Below are 21,293 nucleotides of genomic sequence, written 5' to 3' on the forward strand. Positions count from 1 at the left end.
TGAAAATTTCTCTATTTATAGAAGAAAAGAAGCAGCTGCAAGGCTTTTCAGAAAGCAGCTGCAAGGCTTTTCAGGAAGCAGCTGCGACTTTTCTTGAGCTGCTTGTAAGTTGTCTGCATGAGTTGCTCGCAACCTACCTGTTTAATAAGAAGCTGCTGCAAATCATTTCATTGAGTTGCTTGCAACCTGCCTGCATCAGCTGCTTGCAGATAAACTTCAATAGAGTACCAAACGGATAATGTTCTTTAGGAAAATTATCTATAGCGGAGTAATAAATGGACATCCACAATAATATTTTCATAACATTTTTCTTTTAATCTAGTTCCCTTTCTCTTGTTCTATACAACGTTGGAATTACTAGAAATCATCTCTACCTTCTTCAATAATTATAAATTTATTACATTGGTGCTTTCCTTATAAATTGTGTGATGAGTCAAATTATGTCACATAAATTAAAATATATAGAATATCTTTACTTCGCGTAAATTGCCTATATGTTTACCTTAAAAATTGGATAACAATTAAACTTATGATATGGTTTTAAGGATACGTGATTTCACCTAATACCAATTGATGAATATAAAGATTAATAATAGAAATTAACAATGAGACAAAGCAAACTAGTGTTGAAACGTAATTCAGCCCTCGAGCTTGAGTGCCCTCGAACTGGTCGGTACCCGAATAGTTAAGAAATAAGCAAACTGATGAACAAGAATATAAACTAGACAGAAAGTATTGTATTGCTTTGATATGCGTCAATGTAAAGTGATTACAAAATGATTAGAACCCTCTTTATATAGTAGAGGAATCCTATCTATGGTATAATTATAATTACGAAAGTAAATCCCATGATTAGCTAGATAACCGTCCTTGGTTTGATCCGTTCTGATATTTCCGCCATGATCTCCGACCACTCACGGATATCTTGCCTTTATGTTATTATGCTACATTCGATCTTACTTGATGTCTGTCTTATTTGGTCTCAATCACTACCGGCCTCGATCTTGATAGGTACCTCGAATCCCGAACTCGGTATCTAATCTTCGTGCCTCGGTGCCCAGTCTTCGATCCTTCACCCCGATCCCGGTAAATCAGTAAAATTGGGTGGGCCCGATTTTAGCCATATACAGATAGTCCCCTCATTTTTTGGAGTGTAATGACAATAAACGAATTGAGGCTTCGAACTTGCCCTCGATTTACCATGACGTAAGCATTGTGATGTAAGCAGCAAAGGTGACCGAAACATACCATCGATTTGTATATTGAGGCATTAAATGCCTTCAGTTATTGTCGGCCATTATCGGTTCTGAACCGTCATCTTCATCCTATGAATGCGTTTTCCTTCTCTTTTCCCAAACTTTACTCTTAATCTCTGCTCTGACCTTCAAAGCTTTTTACATCTTTTAAGTTTTCCCATCCTGCATAATCTCCAGGTTTTGTTATCAACCTTCTCTCAAAACACCAAGTCTTATTCTCTTCTTCATTCTTTAAACTCAAATCCAAAATGGCGAAAACATCCAAAACTATGCTGCAGAAGGAAAAAGCTTCCTCGTATCAGCCGGCTGATGAACAACCAGTGGCGGAGCCACTCCCCGAAGAATTCTTTCCTCCGCCGTGTGTCCTTGACTCCAATTTCAAAGTTAAAAAGACCTGCTCAGTTCCGGGCCAATGTGAGCCGATGTCAAGGTATATATGCACAATCACCAGTGGCCTTTTGAAGCAAGTTAAAAAGGACTACAACTGGGTAGACAAGCATGTGGTGGTGCCCTCGCCCGAAGAGTCGATCACTACGCATGTGTAATGACCCGACCGGTTGTTTTGAGAATTTACATCGCGATCCCCTATTTATTGCTTCCCCCGTGTTTGTTTCTACTATTTTGATTTGTCGTGATGATTCGTTTAGAGTTTCGGAGTGTTTTGGGACATTTAGTACCTAAATAAGAGTTTAAGCTTTAGAATTTGGACCGTAGTCGGAGCAGTGTGAAAACGGCCTCAGAATGGAATTCTGTCAATTCCGTTAGCTTCGTTGAGCAATTTTGGGCTTAGGAGCGTGTTCGGATTGTGTTTTGGAGGTCCGTATTTTATTTAGGCTTGAAATGCCGAAAGTTAATTTTTTGGAGTTTTCGAATCGGTAGTGAAATTTTGATATTGGAGTTGGAATCCGATTCCGAAAGTTGCAATAGATCCATAGTGTTGAATATGACTTGTGTGCAAAATTTGGGGTCAATCGGAGGAGGTTTGGTTGGTATCGACATCAGTTGTCAAATTTGGAAGTTTCAAGTTCATTAAGTTTGGATTGGAGGGTCATTTGTATTTTTAGCGTTGTTTGATGCGATTTGATGGCTCGACTAAGTTCATATGGTGTTTTAGGACTTGTTGGTATGTTTTGTTGAGGTCCCGGGTTGATTTCGGGTGGTTAACGGACCCTTAGACTTAAGAAGAAGATTGTAGAAATTGTTGAAGTCTCCAACTCTAGTTTCCTTTCGCGTTCACGAAGAGGAGCTGGTGCGGGTGGAAATTTAACGCTTCGCGTTCACGATGTTGGTCCCGCATTCGCGAAGCTGAGAGGTCATATGCCTACGCGTTCGCGAAGAGGGTAACACGTTCGCGTAGGAGTGAGAGAGTGGCTATCGCGTTCGCGACAGGGTCATCGCATTCGCGATGAAGGAATTCTGGTCCAAGTCAAGTTGTGCTTCGCGAACGTGAAGAAGAATTTACCTGGGCATATTATAAAGTTTCAAAATCGAGGGTTAGCCATTTTTATCAAAACTAGAGTTTGGGAGCTCGGATTTGGACGAGATTTTGAAAGGGTTTTAGAGATATCAATTGAGTAATAATTATACACTTGATTTTGGTTACATCACACTAATCTATCATTAATTTTATTATTTAATTTCGGATTTGGGGTGAAAATTGGGAAAAATGGAAAAGAGTTCTTCAACTAAGATTTCGAGTGTTGATTGGGATTTTGACATCGGATTTGGATAATTTTGGTATGAGTGAACTCGTGAGTGAATGGGGATTCATAATCTATAACTTTACCTAATTCCGAGATGTGGGTCCCGGGAGGATTTTTGGGCGCTTTTATATTTTCTTGCCTTAGCTTCGATTTCATTAGCTAAATTAGTTGTTTGTAGTTTTATTTACGTTATGACATTAATTTTATTAGATTTGGGCCTCCCGGAGTTCGATACTCATGGCAAGAGCGTGATTTCGAATTGATTTATAGCCGGTTCGAGGTAAGTGGCTTGCTTAACCTTGTGTGGGGGGAACTCCTCTTAGAATTTTGGTGTTGTTGTTATATGACTGCCGTGTACGTGAGGTGACGAGCACGTACACGTGCTAATTGTTGAGAAACCCCGTCTTTATTAATTAAATATCTGTGTTTTTCTTGTAATTGATCAATACTTATACTTGCAACCTCTTGTTTAGCTTAGGAAAAGCATGCTTATGTGTTCTAATTGTCTTGCCTGCTTTAACTGCTTACTTGTATTCTATGCAGCATGTTTAGAGTAGAATTCTTGTTATTCGTGGATAGTACTGTAGATTCTTTCTTGATACTGTTGTTTGTTTACTTTGGGACTACGGGACGATATCCCAGGAGATCCCCCTTCATGTTTACTTTGGGACTACGGATTGGTATTTCGAGAGATCCCCCTGTACGTTTATATTTGGAACTACGGGACGACACCCGGGAGATTCCCCTATACTTGATATTTACTTTGGGACTACGGATTGGTATTCCGGGAGATCCTCTGCACTTTTACGTTTGGGGCTACGGGATGATATCCTGGGAGATCCCCTGTTGCTATCTCGGTGTACTGAGTTACATTCTTCCTGTGATTTTATTCTCTATTAATTGTTAGTGCTTTAATTATACAGTCACATTTCATACTGTTTTACCTTGTTTTATGTATATAACCAGTAGGTCCCTGACCTTCCTCGTCACTACTCGACCGAGGTTAGACTTGGCACTTACTGGGTACCGCTGTGGTGTACTCATGCCCTTTCCTGCACATGTTTTTGTGTGCAGATCCAGGTTCTTCGACTCAATCCTACAATCCTTGAGGCGAGGCAATTCTTCAGAGACTTCGAGGTATATCTGCCGTATCCGCAGACCTAGGAGTCCATCTCTATTCTTCCCTTTAGCTTTAGACTTCCTGTATTTACTTTTGATTAGACATTCTGGAGTTAGAACACTATGTAGTTATTCTACAACTTATGATTTCATGAGATTCCGGATTTTTGGAGTTTGATTTTGTTCTAAGAGTATGTATTGTATATGCCGAGCGGCATCTTTAAACTCTTTATTTATGTTTTTTACTCGTAACTTGCCAGTTTCGTATTTCATTTACTTTTTTCACAAATTGTTAGGCTTACCTAGTCATAAAGACTAGGTACCGTCATGACAATTCACGGAGGGAGAACTAGGGTCGTGATAAGTTGGTATCAGAGCTCTAGGTTTATAGGAGTCATGAATCACAAGCCAGTTTATTAGAGTCCCGCGGATCAATATGGAGACGTCTGTACTTATATACGAGAGGCTATGTAACTATTAGGAAAATTCAACTTCATTTGATTTCCTTGTCGTGCGAGATTTTTTATATCAAAATTCTAAACCTCTGTCTTCTATTCTCTCACAGATGGTAAGGACACGTGCTACCGGAGATGACCAGGCACTCGAGCCCCCTACTAAAGCCACCAAAGGTCGGGGCCGGGGTAGAGGTCGAGGATGCGCCCGTGGTGCAGCCATAGCACCCATGCGAGTTGCCACAAAGGAGCTACTAGCAGCTCCAGTCGGAGCCCAGGCACCTAATATGCCTATTACTACTATTATTCCAGCTCTTCAGGAGACCCTTGCACAATTCGTGAGCATGTACACCACTCTAGCTCAGGCAGGGTTGATTCCCCTTGCTGCAGCCACATCCCAGGCTGGGGGAGAAGCACATGCTCTGTTCACCCGTACTCCTGAGTAGCGGGTTCAGGTTGATCAGATCCCAAAGGTTATACTGGTATCACCTATAGCCCCAATTCAGCCCGATGACAGGGCAGTAGCTTCAGAGGATGATCAGTAGAGGCTTGAGAGGTTCAAGAAGTACAAGCCTCCTATATTCAGTGGTTTAGCATCAGATGATGCCCTGGAATTTCTAGAGGAGTGCTACCGTATCCTCCGTACTATGGGTATATCATTCACTGCCTTTCAACTTCGAGGAGCAACCTATCAGTGGTGGCGTACTTATGAGTTGGACAGCCCAGCTGAGGTAGCTTCCCTTACATAGACCCAATTTTTAGATATGTTTTTGACGGAGTATGTTCCTTAGAGCCTCAGGGACGCATGACGCGGAGAGTTTGAGCATTTGCACCAGGGTACTATGACTGTTTCAGAGTATGATGTCCTTTTCACTGACTTAGGTAGGCATCCACCAGCCTTGGTTTCTATAGGTCGTGAGAGAGTTCGCTTGTTTATTGAGGGGCTCATTCCCAACATCAGGTCTAGCATGGCTTGGTAGTTGGAGATAGATATCTCTTATCAGCAGGTGGTGAGCATTGCTAAGAGAGTAGAGGGTATGCATGCTCGGGATAGAGAGGAGAGGGAGGCCAAGAGGTCTCGAGAGTCGGGCCACTATTCTGGTGCCCATGCTCTAGCTGCAGTTCGTCATGGTAGGGGTTATATAGGTCTCCCCATTCATTTATCTCTTCTAGTAGCCAGTGGTATTCCAGCTCCTCCTAGACCTCAGGAGCATTATTATGCACCTCCAGTATCTAGTGCGCCTCCTGTACGGGGTGCTTTCAATGGTCAGTCCAGCAGACCTAGCCCAAGCCACTCACAGCCTCCACATCCTCCAGAGCTTGTTTTGAGTGTAGCGACACCCACCATATGGTGAGGGATTGCCCTAGACTTAGGAGGGGTGCACCTCCACAGACTTCTTAGCCATGGTGTGCTCCACCAGGTCCTCAGGCTATGATTACAGCACCAGTTGCCACCCTGCCTGCCCAGCCAGCTAGAGGTGGAGGTGGGGAGGTAGAGGTCGCCTTAGAGGGGTGGTTAGGCCAGATACTATGCCCTTCCTGCCCGCACTAAGGCTATTGCCTCCGATTCTATCATCACGGGTATTGTTCCGGTCTGTCATAGAGATGCATCGATTCTATTCGATCCAGGCTCCACTTATTCTTATATGTCCTCTTATTTTTCCCCACATTTGGGCAGATCTCGGGATTTTTTGAGTTTCCATATTTATGTTTCTACTCCTATTGGAGATTCTTTTATTGTGGACCGCATTTATTGGTCGTGTTTGGTTGCTCTTAGTGATTTTGAGACCAGAGCCAATTTATTATTGCTCAGCATGGTAGATTTTGATGTTATCTTGGGCATGGACTGATTGTCGCCCCATTACGCTATTCTTGATTGTCACGCCAAAACCGTGACCTGTTATGCCAAGTATGTCGCGAGTAGAGTGGAGGGGTATATTAGATCACACTCCCAGTAGAGTTATTTTATTCCTTAAGGCTCCGCGACTGGTTGAGAAGGGGTGTGATGCGTATCTGGCTTATGTGAGAGATGTTAGTATTGATACCCCTACAATTGATTCAGTTCCAGTAGTATGGGACTTCCCTGATGTGTTTCTAGCTGATCTTCCGGGTATGCCACCTGACAGAGATATTAATTTCGGCATTGATTTGTTACAGGGCACTCAGCCCATTTCTATTTCTCCTTATCGTATGGCTCCTCCTGAGTTGAAAAAGTTGAAGGAGCAGTTGCAGGAATTGCTTGACAAAGGTTTTATTCGGCCTAGTGTATCACCTTGGGGTGCTCCTGTCTTGTTTGTGAATAAAAAGGATGGTTCTATGTGTATGTGCATTGATTATCGCCAGTTGAACAAAGTTATAGTAAAGAACCAGTATCATTTGCCTCGCATTGATGATCTGTTTGACCAGTTATAGGGTGCACGAGTGTTTTCTAAGATTGACTTGTGTTCAGGTTATCATCAATTGAAGATTCGGGAGCCAGATATCCCGAGGACTAGTTTCAAAACTCGGTATGGTCATTACAAGTTCCTTGTTATGTCATTTGGGCTGATCAATGCCCCAACGGCCTTTATGCATTTAGTGCACAGCGTGTTCTGGCCATATCTAGACTCGTTCGTCATTGTCTTTATTGATGATATTCTGGTATACTCCCGAAGTCGGGAAGATCATAAGCAGCACCTGAGGACAGTGCTTCAGACTTTGAGAAAAAAGAAACTATATGCAAAGTTCTCAAAATATGAGTTTTGGTTGGATTCCGTGGCATTCTTGGGTCACGTGGTATCGAGTGAAGGAATCAAGGTGGATTCGAAGAAAGTAGAAGTGGTGTAGAGTTGGCCCAGACCAACCTAAGCTACAGAAATCCGTAGTTTTATTGGCTTGGCGAGTTACTAATGTCGATTTGTTGAGGATTTTCATCTATTGTAGCACCTATGACTAGGCTGACCCAAAAGGGTGCTCCGTTCCAGTGGACGAAAGAGTGTGAGGAGAGCTTCCAGAAGCTCAAGACAGCTTTGACCACAGCCCCAGTATTGATATTGCCTACAGGTTTTGGGTCTTATACTATCTACTGTGATGCCTCGAGGATTGGCCTTGAGCGGTATTGATCCAGGACTGTAGGGTGATTGCCTACGCGTCCAGACAGTTGAAAGTACATGAGAATAATTATCCCATCCATGATCTCGAGTTAGCTGTTATTGTTTACGCCTTGAAGATCTGGCACCATTATTTGTACGGTGTTCCTTATGAGATTTATACTGATCATCGTAGAATGCAGCATATGTTCAAGCAGAAGGACCTTAATTTGCTCTAGAGGAGGTGGGTAGAGCTGCTGAAGGACTATGATATCAGTATCTTGTATCACTCGGGCAAGGCCAATGTGGTGGCCGATACTTTGAGTCGCCGAACGAAAAGTTTAGGGAGTTTGGCTTATCTACCGGCAGCGGAGAGGCCTATGACGATGGATGTTCAGGCCTTAGCCAGCTAGTTTGTGAGATTGGATCTTTCGAAGCCCAGTCGGGTTCTAGCTTGTATGATTTCTCGATCTTCCTTGTTCGATCGTATTTGATAGCATCCGTATGATGACCCTCATTTTCTTGTCCTCAAGGACAAGGTTCTACATGGTGATGCCAGAGATGTGACCATTGGTGATGACAAGGTATTGAGGATGTAGGGTCAGATTTGTGTACCCAATGTTGATGGGCTTCGGGAGTTGATTCTAGAGGAGGCCCATAGTTCACGGTATTCCATCCATCTGGGTGCCACAAAGATGTACCAGGATTTGAGACAGCACTATTGGTGGAGGCGATTGAAGAAAGTTATAGTTGGGTTTGTAGCTTGGTGCCTTAATTGTCAGTAGGTAAAGTATTAGCACCAGAGAGTGGGTGGTTTGCTTCAGCAGATAGAAATTTCGTAGTGGAAGTGGAAGCGAATCACCATGGACTTCGTAGTTGGACTCCCTAAACTTCGAGGAAGTTCGATGCTATTTGGGTGATTATGGATCGGTTGACCAAGTCTGCGCGCACTTCATTCCTATGTGTACTACCTACTCTTCAGAGCGGTTGGCTGAGATTTATATCTAGGAGATTGTTCGACTTTATGATATTTTAGTTTCCATCATTTCAGATAGAGGTACTCAGTTTACATCACGGTTCTATAGGGCCGTACAACATGAGTTGGGTACTCGAGTGGAGTTGAGCAGAACAATTATCAGTCCAGCATTCAGATGGCACCGTATGAGGCTTTGTACAGTAGGCGGTGTAGATCCCTAGTGGGTTGGTTTGAGCCAGGTGAGGCTAGATTATTTGGCACAGACCTGGTTCAGGATGCCTTGGAGAAGGTTAAGGTGATTTAGGATAGACTTCACACAGCCCAGTCCAGATAGAAGAGTTATGCGGACCGGAATGTTCATGATGTTTTCTATATGGTGGGAGATGGGGTCTTGCTCCGAGTTTCACCTATGAAGGGCGTTATGAGATTTGGGAAGGAGGGGAAATTGTGTCCAAGGTTTATTGGTCATTTCGAGGTATTGAGATGTGTTGGAGGGGGTTGCTTATGAGCTTGTCTTACCTCCCAGCTTGGTAGGAGTTCATTTGGTATTTCATGTTTCGATTCTCCGAAGGTATCACGGTGATCCGTCGCATGTGTTGGATTTCAGTTCAGTCCAGTTGGACAAAGATCTATCCTATGTTGAAGAGCCAGTGGCGATATTAGACAGGCAGGTTCGAAAGTTGAGGTCAAAGAACATTGCATCAGTGAAGGTTTAGTGGAGGGATTAGCCGGTCGACGAGGCGACGCGGGAGACCGAGCAGGATATATGCAGTCGTTACCCTCATCTTTTCACCACTTCAGGTTTAGTGGGGAGGATGTAACGACCTGGCCGGTCGTTTTGATAATTTACACCTCGATCCCCTATTAACTGCTTCCCCCATGTTTGTTTCTGCTATTTTGATTTGTCGAGATGATTTGTTTTGAGTTTCGGAGTATTTTGGGACACTTAGTCCCTAAATGAGAGTTTAAGCTTTAGAATTTGGACCGTAGTTGGAGCAGTGTGAAGATGGCCTCGGAATAGAATTCCGTCAATTCGTTAGCTCCGTTGAGAGATTTTGGATTTAGGGGCATGTTCGGATTGTGTTTTGGAGTTCTGTAGTTTATTTAGGCTTGAAATGCCGAAAGTTGATTTTTTGGAGTTTTTGGATCGGTAGTGAAATTTTGATATCGGAATCGGAATCCGATTCCGAAAGTTGGAATAGGCCTGTAGTGTGTAATATGACTTGTGTGCAAAATTTGGGGTCAATCGGAGGAGGTTTGGTTGGTTTCGGCATCGGTTGTCGAATTTAGAAGTTTCAAGTTCATTAAGTTTGGATTGGAGTGTGATTTATGTTTTAAGCATTGTTTGATGTGATTTGAGGGATCGACTAAGTTCATATGGTGTTTTAGGACTTGTTTGTATGTTTGGTTGAGGTCCTGGGGGCCTCGGGTTGATTTCAGGTGGTTAACGGACCCTTAGACTTAAGAAGAAGATTGCAGAAGTTGCTGAAGTCTCCAGCTCGGGTTTTCTTCTTCGCGTTCGCGAGTGGGGTCTCGCATTCGCAAAGAGGAGCTGGGGCAGGTGGAAATTTAACGCTTCGTGTTCGCGATGTTGGTCCCGTGTTCGCAAAGCTGAGAGGTCATATGCATACACGTTCGCGAAGAGGGTCCCCCGTTCGCGTAGGAGTGAGAGAGTGTCTATCGCGCTCGTGATAGGGTCATTGCTTCCATGATGAAGGAATTCTGGGTCAAGTCAAGTTTTGCTTAACGAGCGCGAGGGGCCTTCCGCATTCACGAAGAAGGATTTACCTGGGCAGATTATAAAGTTTCAAAATCGAGGGTTAGCAAATTTTATCAAAACTAGAGTTTGGGAGCTCGAATTTGGACGAGATTTTGAGGGGTTTTCAGAGATATCAATTGGGTAATGATTCTACACTTAATTTTGGTTATATCCCACTAATCTATCATTAATTGTATTATTTAATTTCGGATTTAGGGTGAAAAATTAGGAAAAATGGAAAAGAGTTCTTCAACTAATATTTTGAGTTTCGATTGGGATTTTGACATCGGATTTGGATAATTTTGGTACGAGTGAACTCGTGAGTGAATGGGGGTTCATAATCCGTAACTTTTACCCGATTGCGAGACGTGGGCCCGAGGAGGATTTTTGGGCATTTTTCTATTTTCTTGCCTTAGATTCGATTTCATTAGCTAAATTAGTTGTTTGTAGTTTTATTTACGTTATGATATTAATTTGATTAGATTTGGGCCACCCGGAGTTGGATACTCATGGCAAGAGCGTGATTTCAGATTAATTGTGAGCAGGTTTGAGGTAAGTGGCTTGCCTAACCTAGTGTGGGGGAACTCCCCTTAGGATTTTGGTCTTGTTGTTATATGAGTGCCATATGCGTGAGGTGACGAGTGTGTACACGTGCTAATTGTTGAGAAACCCCGTCTTTATTAAGTAAATATCTCTGTTTTTCTTGTAATTGAGCAATACATGTACTTGAAGCCTCTTGTTTAGCTTAGGAAAAGCATGCTTATGTGTTCTAATTGTCTTACCTGCTTTAACTGCTTACTTGTATTCTAAGCAGCATGTTTAGAGTAGAATTCATGTTATTCGCGGATAGTACTATAGATTCTTTCTTGATACTATTGGGACTACGGGACGATATCCCGGGATATCCCCCTTCATGTTTACTTTGGGACTACAGATCGGTATTCTGAGATATCTGATCGCTGCCAACTCCGCACTACTACAAAGTAGGAAGAGAGGGTCGCAATAGCTTTTACTCGATATGAGGGTCGGGATCGAATACCTCAGGAGCTAGGAAGGGAGTTGAGTATCTTTCTAGACTAGAGTCGTGTAATTGTTCCAAATGTCACTTCCAAACATCTTTTAATTTTTCTTTAACAAACTAATATTATCAACTACTAATTAGAACTAAATTATGCTAATGAGAAAATTGCTAGAGTTGTATCTAATGGGTAGAAAGGCACAAGGGTAGTGACTTTTACCTAGGTGGCTAATTGGTGGGTAAATGCTTCTAAGGTTCGATTGACATGATTGGGGAAATATGCTATAATCGTTGCACAATTTTACCCACTCTCACATCTCTTGGTAGAGAGAGTGATTTTGCCAAATTGACTCTCTCGACACCAAATGGGTAGGCAAATTAGCTCAAATAACTAGGTTTCAAGTCGGGTAATTACCCTCTCAAGGTTTAACCCTTTAGTTGGGACTATCAATTCTCTTGAGTCCATCTCAATTCCTTGTTGGGTCAATTTTGGAGACTTAGGCTCTCTTTCTCAAGAAGAGCCAAGTAAACTTAGCACAAACCAGTGTTTGCAACCACCAATTCAAAGATTAAACCATAAAATTAACCAAATAGCAAACACCCATAGTCAATCTAACCCTAGATGGCAACACCCATCAATTACCCACACTAGGGTTGAGCCACAGCCCTAGCTAATGGGTTTAGCTACTCATGCTTGAAGAAGAAAATAGGGAAATAGATGAAGAACAAGACATATTAATTAAAAGCTAATGTAAATACAAAGAATCTATCATTAAATCTTAGTTAAAATGCCAAAAATGGCTACACAATAGCTTCTCACGAGTGCAACTTTGTTCTGGAAATAACTGATACCTTAAAATGGAAAAATGTTCTATTTATACTAAGCTGGAAAAACTGGACAAAAATGCCCATGCGGGGTTAGTGCAGACCGCACAGAATGGACTGCGGCTGCACTAGGCTCTTGGACTTGAAGTCTTGGCTCTCTGAACTCAGGCTCCGCAGACCGCGCAGAATGGACCGTGGCCGCGGAGGCAACTAGCGCGGTCCGCACAAACATGACCGCGGACTGCATGGGTTTGAAGTTGGCACTGGACATCTCTCTGATCTTTTCCTCTGCGGACAACACAAAATGGTAGTGCGGCCGCGGAGCCTTCAGTGTGAACCGCGCAAGATCGATTGCGACCGTACTGTCTTGAAGCTTGATTTGCCAGTTCTCTGAATCCCCTAGTGCGGACCGCACAAAGTGTAGCCTGTTTGTCCTTAGTTTGCCTTGTCTTTGGTACTTGAGCAGGTTTCACTCCTTTTGAGCCGATCTTTGACATTTTGTCACTTTGTCGATCAAACCTACAATCAAGCATAATTTATGAGCCTTTTGGGACTATTTTGTAAGAATTTATAATCAAAGCGTAAGCAAGAAGGAGCATGAAACACGTCAAAATCCCTCGTTATCAACTCCCCCAAACTTAAGTTTTTGCTTGCCCTCAAGCAAACAAAATAGGACCCACCCCTTAAGGAAAAAGCCAAGTATTTCCAGCTATCCTAAAGTAGCCTCAACTAGCATCAATTGGGACTAACAATTGCCCTCAATACAAATGGATCATTAACAATATTTAACCTTTGAAAAACCATGGATCAAGTGTGACACAAGAGCATCAAGAGTTGACTCATTACATTAAAGAGTTCTCTCAATTACTTTGGTCATTGTGGAACCAAAACTCACACATCCTCAACTCTCCCTAAGCAAACTTCACCTTTTAGAGTATTGGCACACAAACCGAGGTTAATGGGAATTCATTCATCTCTCTCAAGAAAAGGTCTCAACTCCAGCTTTAAGTACCATATGCTTGCCCCTTATGTAAGTATCCACTAATGTAAGCTTCATTCAACTCAAGATCATATAGGGCTTTTATAGAGTCATTGTGAAGGCTTTTGGTTCAGGGTAGGAAATGTTTTGTTCAAGTGGGTTCCATCTTCCCTTAAGCACTTCTTTTGATTGATTTGGCACAATTTTCTTGACTCGTTGAGTCTTCTCACTTCTTTCTAAGGGGTTAGAGAGACACACTGTCGCTCTTTCTTATGCAATTCAAAACGTTTCTCCTTTTTCAACTTTCCACACCTTTCTTTCTTTTGCTTCTTTTGAATTCCTTTTTATCTTTTTCACATTGAGTTTTCTTTTTGTCTTTTTCTTTTCTTTATTTTTCATTGCCTTTCCTTTTCTTCACTTTTATACCTTTTGCCACTCTGTTCCCTTCCTCGTCTCTCCCCTCAAACTTATACTTTTGCCATGTGCTCAAGAAAAGTGAAAGAAAAAGGTATATGCTCAAAAGGGTTTTGCCCCATCACTTTTGTACCTTTTGCCACGGGTATAGGCTTGTATCATGGTTTCTGAAAGAAAAAGGTTTAAGGCTCAAAAGGGTTTACCAAGGATCATATCATTGGTAGGATATGGACTTGTTCGACTATTATTTGGATCAAGGAGAGCCTATAATCACTTCTCAAGTCAAATTTCACCTAAGATTTCGCCTCAACAAACATTCAGGGCAAGTTCTTGACCAATGGCTTGGGACTTGGACTCGCAATTCGATTTCTCACCACACAAGCTAAAGTATTGATAAAGACATAGAGTCGGGAGCCCACAACAACCTTAGACACGATTTGAGCACACAATGGTCCTGAAAGACCACTTGATGATTATCGGTCAACACAAGAGTCTCAAGGTCACGACTTTCACCATCCTAAACACAACATTTTGTCTTTGACCATGGGATCAAAGGCATATGTGCTAGGCCCAAGTGAAGCTTTGCTTGAGGTACCCTTAATTATAAACTACCAAAAACAAAACAAAAACGGACTCAAACCTTTAAGAAGGTTGCCACGCCATCCATCATCGGGAAGTGCCACCCGGTTCACACAATACTCCACGTTTGGAAAGAATCGTGGCATTAAGAAAACCAAAGGCTTATTGAAAGCGTCAAAAACGAAACAAAAAGCTACGAATATAATTAAGAGCTAAAAACGAAAGATTTTGCGAAAAATAGAAAGAATATATACAATAGAGGAATTGAATTATACAACAGGGAATGAATATATACAATGATATAACTTTATATATAGACCAAATGAAAGATAAAAAGTGCGATAAAAGTAACTAAATGTAAGATTATATACAGACCAAATGAAAATCAAGAAAGCATAAACTAAATCAGTATATATACAATCATCCAAAGATAAAGGGCGCACCCCCTCAAATAAAAGCTGGCATTGTAACCAATGCCAACTAAATCAAATAAGCACCAAAAATAAACTAGAGGAAGGATATGAAGACTCCCTAAGCCATGTTTGTCTGCATTGGATCATGGGCGGTCTCTGGGTCCTCTATATGCTCGGGAACCTCAGACTGGTTCCCGGTATCCTGCTGCTAAGTTGTTGGGAGCTGGGCCTAGACAGGCTGTGTATCAGATACATCCTGTGGCTGACTGGAGGAAGCCTTCAGTGGGTCCACTAACTGGATGACGGCATCATTTGCGCTCGGGATCATCCTCCTCCTCTTCGGAGGTCGATGTGACTGCTCCTACTGTGGCTCTGCTGCTGGAGCTGGGTCCTCAAACAACAACTCTAAAGGATGCTGGTCTGCCTTTAGTCTATCCACATCAGCCCTCAGCTCTTTCACGGACTCCTTGGAAGCCCTTGTCTTGCGCAGCATCTTGTGCTCCTTGGAAAGCTCCTTTAGAGCATTGCCATGTGAATCCACTGTCTTTGCCAAATTAGCCTGGGTACTGAGGATCTTCTCCTGGTTTTCAATTATCTTCTTCAAGGCATCCTCTATAGACTGTAGGACCTGTGCTAGCTGAGGGGCCGACTGAGCTGCAATGGTGGAGGTCAAGGTAGACAACTTGGATGACGTAGTATACATCCAGTTGTTTAAACTCTGAAGCGTCTGGTCCAGCCGGTGGGCAGTGATATGATGGGCCCGAGTAGATGGAATCTCTGGGCCCGATGATGTGGAAGGACCTGGAGGAATATCTGAAATGGAGGGTCTGGGAGGCATCTTAGTAGAGGTGGAGGCAGGCTCAATGGGGGCCTCTACCACAACTGGCTCTTCAGACTGGCCAGTTGGGGCAGAAGCGGGTGCCTTGTAGTTCTTGTCCTTGGGTTTGTCTGGTCCCCTCAGACCATACCATGAGAATGGGGTTGTAGCCTTTACCTTGATGTCAAACCGCCTCTTTTCTACCTTCAAGTCTTTGAAGTACATGGTCAGGGTGTTGGGGAAAGGGTAGTTCCTGTCAGTCTCAGTACCCACAAGAGAGATGATGCGGGACATCACATTCCCCACATTGATGGGGTACCCTGCCATGATGGAAGCAACTAGGATAGCCCGATGGAAAGGTAGAGTCTGATCATGGGAAGTGGGGTATAATCGGCTGCATACAAACGTCTCCCAACCCCTCACCTCAAAGTTAAAAGTCCTCCATAGTATCTTTACCCCAACAGTCAACCACTCCGGAATGGTACCTAGGATTGCCAGGTACTGATCTAACCATGGACGGACCTCCTCGCCCATCTCCAGCTTTGCCATATAGAGGGTCTTATCCTCTTTATTGAACCCCAAATACTCATTTAGCGACTTCCCGTCGAACAACACATTTTTGTTTCGAACCTTGGTCACTTTGGAACCCTTGACGATGTGGGATACATTATAGTAAAACTCCTTGACCAAGTGTTCATTTGCCTCCACGCAGCCACTCTTGTTCTAAAATGTCTATTCATATCAGGGTTTAGGGGTAGAAGATCTCTATCTACGAAACTCCTCTCCAAAATCAGTTTTCACACCGGCCACCACTCCCTGAATTTGTGGTATGGTACTTGGCTTACAAACCTATCCTCCTAGACATCGGGTTTCCTAGTACGGGCAATTCCACCAACCTGAGATTCACCCCCCTTAGGTACCTCCTCATCTCCCTCATCACCTCCGCCTGCACTCTCCCCGGATAATGAAGCTGTGGGGGAGGTGGAGTACTCGCCACTGCCGGCTTCTGAGCACTCAAACGACTCAGAAGGTATATGCTCTGGAGCTTGGGCAATGGGTGATTGTGGAGGGGAATCATTAGTCAATCCGAAGTTGGAGACGAAATAAGTTGGAAATGAGTCGAAGGAGATGTCTTGGGAAGGCAAGTACTCACTCCCCGATTGATCACAGGCTCTGTCAGATGCCTTAATTTCTTTTCTCATGTTCTTTATGTTTTTTCTAGCCTGAGAGTGAGTTTTACCAACCTTTGCTTCCCTCCCGGGGAGGAATCACCTCGGCCGGTTTGTTTTGAGCCTTTTACTCGTTGTTTAACCATTATATGCAAGCACAAGCATCTAACATTGTTAGTATCAACAGAGACAGTGAGACATCAGTGCAATAAGAATTGCAGAATAGAAACAGACAGTTGCAGACACAGTTGCAGAAACAGGCCAGTGCGGACCGCACAAAAAGGAGTGTGGCCGCACTGGGGTCATCGTGGACCGCACAGAAACAACCGCTGTCCACACAAGGGTGGGACTCAGAATACCCCCCTCTAAATATGACCACCGCGGACCGCACAAACTGGTACCGCGGCTGCGGTGGGCCAGTGCATACCGCAAAAAATGCAGTGCGGCCGCACTGGGCTTAAGGTCACCTTGCATAAGTTCATCACTACGGTCCGCACAAAGTGGTACTGCGGACCGCACAAGGGAACCACTGACCACACAAACATGACCGTTGTCCGCGAAGGGTGCCCAAATATGGCACTGAGTTAGGGTTCAAGATTTTTGCTTTTAAGCCTAAATTTGTCCCTAATTGATGTTTTCATATGTTTACCCAGTCCATTTTGTACTACCTAAGCCAACTTAAACTAATGATTAACTAATCTAGTGAAGAAAATACGAGAGATGGAAGAAATGCATGCTAAGAAAAAAATGAAAAATTAACTGTAATGAACAAAATTAACAAGCAAAGGGGAAGATTAATGTACCAGGTTGTAAGAGGAATGTAAACAAGGCAATGAAAACAAGAAATCACGGTCAAGGCTCAAGCTGAACAGTGTTTAGTCTCTAGGAGTGTAAAATTTGCAAAAAGTGTAAACAGGGGTCCCTGGGGTCTATTTATAGAAAAACTACTGGGACTCATACTCACCTACCAGCGTAGCCACACAAAATGGACCGGCGGTCCGCGCAGGGTTTTGTTTAGAAAAAGTCTGAGAAGGTAACCTTTGTGGTCCGCACAAAACAGACCGCGGCCATAGATGTCCACCGCGGTCCACACAAAATGTAATGCGGCCGCGGTGGCAGACTTCAGAGAGTCCTCACATTGGTCACACCAGTGCGGACCACATAAAGTGTAGTGCGGCCGCACTAGCAACTTCAAAGACTTGTTCAATTTTTCCATCATGTTTTCCACTGCATCAATACAATCCCTGCACATCTCACAACCAATTAGCATAAAAATCAATCCTACACTACAAAGAAAATCAAAGAAAACAATAAGAAAAAGACATGGGTTGCCTCCCAAGAAGCGTCTGATTTAACATCGCGGTACGACGCATGTTACCACATCACTTGAGATGAATAAGCGCCACCACGTTGCTGTCATCAAACTTTCCAAGATAATGCTTGACCCGGTGCCCATTAACTCTAAAGACTTCACCATTTTTGTTTTTCAAATCAAGAGCACCAAAAGGGGTCACAAACACAACTTCAAACGGTCCACTCCATTTGGATTTGAGCTTTCCCGGAAACAGATGTATCTGAGAGTTGAACAAGAGAACCAAATCACCTATATTGAACTCCTTTCCACGAGCATATTTGTCATAAGGGTACTTCATCTTGCACTTATACAAGGACGAACTGGAGTAGGTATGGAATCTAAATTCATCGAGTTCATTGAGTTGTTCAACACGCAGATTAGCTACAACATCCCATTCAAGGTTCAACTTCCTCAAAGCCTACATGGCCTTGTGCTCTAGCTCAACTGGAAGATGGCATGCTTTCCCAAACACCAACCGATACGCAGTTATACCAATCGGGGTTTTGTAAGCCGTCCGATAAGCCCATAAAGCATCATCCAACTTCTTCGACCAATCGGTCCTATTTGTATTGACCATCTTTGATAAGATACTTTTGACTTCTCTGTTGGAGACTTCCATTTGACCACTAGCTTGAGGATGATAAGGGGCCGAAACCTTATGATTGACACTGTACTTGGAAAGCAATGTGTCGAAAGCTTTATTGCAAAAGTCAGACCCCCCATCACTAATAATCGCACGAGAAGTGCCAAACCTTGTGAAGATGCTCTTTTTAAGAAATGCAACAACACTCCGGGCTTCATTGTTAGGCAAAGCCATGGCTTCAACCCATTTTGAGACATAGTCAACCGCCAAGAGAATGTAAGTATTCCCACAAGAGATAACAAATGGACCCATGAAATCGATGCCCCAAACATCAAAGATATCCACTTCAAGAATGGTATTGAGAGGCATCTCATCCCTTTTTGAAATTCCGCCCGCTCTTTGGCAATCGTCACACCTCTTTGCAAAATCACCCGCATCTTTGAACAAGGTGGGACAATAGAATCCACAACTAAGAACTTTCGAGGAGGTCCTCACCCCACCATGATGGCCACCAAAGGGTGAAGAATTGCAAGCCTCTAAGATACTCAATTGTTCTTCCTCCGGGACACATCTACGAATCACACCATCCGTGCAAATCTTGAACAAATATGGTTCGTCCCAATAAAATTCCAAGTTGTCCCACTTGAGCTTCTTCCTTTGGTTAGAAGAGAGCTCAAACGGGATTATTCCGGTCACAAGGTAATTGGTAACATCGGTAAACTATGGCATATAATTCATTGACACCGCAAGGAGTTGTTCGTCGGGAAATGAATCATTTATCTCAAGGCCATCACAAGGCCTCCCTGTAAGCACGTGATTTTTGCCCTATATGAGAAATACTCCCAAAAAATGCAAAATAAAATGATTTTCCATTGTGTGCAATTTTGAGTATTTTTGTGATATTTTTGGATATTTATTTGTAGTTGCCTGTGTTTGCTTATTTGTTAAATTAATAAAAAATATAAAAATATGTCGCATTTTGCATGTAGGATTTAATTCTACAATTGTTAGTAATTAAATGAGTTTTACAAAAATTAAAAATTACAAAAATAGGCATTTTTTGCATTTTTAGCATTTAATGTCCAAATGAACAATTTTATGCTTAATTATTATTTAACTGTGCGTTAATTGTTATTGAGAGTTAATTTGCGCTTTTATAACTTAATTTAGTTCTTAATAATAATTTAAGTACTTTTATAATTTAGTTTTAGAAAATAAAAGAAGAAAAGAGAACAAAAATACAAAAGAAAATCGGATTGGGCCACTTCTTCAATTGTAAGCCAAAGGCCCAAAATATTGCCCAATCTTCTCCATGACCCAGTCCACTTCAGATCGGGTCGACCCGGTCCGCCCCATTAACCCATTAACCCAAGACCCACTCTTCATTTTTGTCCTAACACAAAACAAAACAAAACACAAAAAAAAAAACCCTAAAAACCTAAACTAAACTATCCGCCCCCACCCTATCATCTTCTTCCTAAAGAAGAAGAAGAGAAAAACCCTACGGACTCCGACCAAAAGTCCCACACCCTCATGACCATTATCAGCCACCCATCGACTCCCTCCGTCCATCCCGTCCAGCTTCTCCGTCGACCACTGCTCGTCGCAACACCCGAAACCCACCAGCCCGTCGAACACTACCCAAACACCGTCCAAACACCATCTACGGCCATAACCAGTCGACGACCAAACGACCCAAACCATCACCCTCGTCCCCAGCTGCTCGTCGCAGCTGCTGCTGCGTCGTCACTATCCCGTCGCCCCAGCTCCCTCTCCATCTTCACGTCAGTCAACCACGTCTTCAGCTCCACCAAGACAGCCATGGCTGCTGCACCATCTTGTCCGAAAACCACCAGTCCAAACACCACCCCCACGACCCCTCGTTCTTTTGAAGCAGCAACAATCACTGCTGCGTCGTCAACCACCATTGCATCGCCTCAATATCGAGCAGCTGTCCGTCGACCTCCCCGTCGACTTGTCGTCGTTGCTTCTCTGTTTCCTCCATTTGATGCTGCGTCGACTGCTGCTGCTGTGTCGACTGCCGCTACTGTCTCGACGTGCTTCTTAAAGTCAAGTTCGTCGTCGAGTTAGTCGTTGAGTCCGGACAGATTTATTCCCATTTGAGGTTCGTCGAAACAGTCCATACAATCGAGTTCGTCGTTGTTCATCTCTGGTTAGTAGTTTTTTAGTTTTATTTTTGTCCGTATTTTGTTTTGATTTTTTCGAATCTAAAATCGGCAAATGTTTGTTTTGTTCATGTCTATGGTTAGGTATTTGATTTTTTGTTTTGTTCATGTTCATGTGTTTTTGTTGAATTAATTTTCAGATTTCAAATGGAAGTTAATTAGTTATTTTTCATGTTTATTTCATGTTTGTATTGTTGTTTAAGTGAATATTTGTTAGTTTAATGTTTGTTAGATTCAAAGTGAAATTTAATTGGTTATTTCTTCAATTTGTTTCATGTTGTTATGCATTTTCCAGAAATTATTAATGTTGTTTGAGTCATGTGAATCCGTCATTGTTTGTTGCTAAAAATAGATTTAATTCATGTCCATCTTTGTTTGAAGTTCATGTTTAAATCCAGTGATTTAATGTGAGTTTATGTTTGTCTTTGATTTGTTAATTTAGTTTGAATCATGTGTTTTGTTGTTCGTATTGTTGTGTTCTTGCTCATACATTCATGGTCTAAATTAACCAGGATTGGTTCCCGATATGGTTAATTCATTCCATTAATTTTAAGTTGTGTTGTTCATCGTGTACATATAATTGTTGTTGAAGATTGTTGAGAAATTGGTCATCTTGACTATAT

The sequence above is a fragment of the Nicotiana tabacum genome, chromosome 5, assembly GCF_000715075.1.
Source record: "Nicotiana tabacum cultivar K326 chromosome 5, ASM71507v2, whole genome shotgun sequence".
In the NCBI taxonomy this organism is placed as follows: Eukaryota; Viridiplantae; Streptophyta; class Magnoliopsida; order Solanales; family Solanaceae; genus Nicotiana; species Nicotiana tabacum.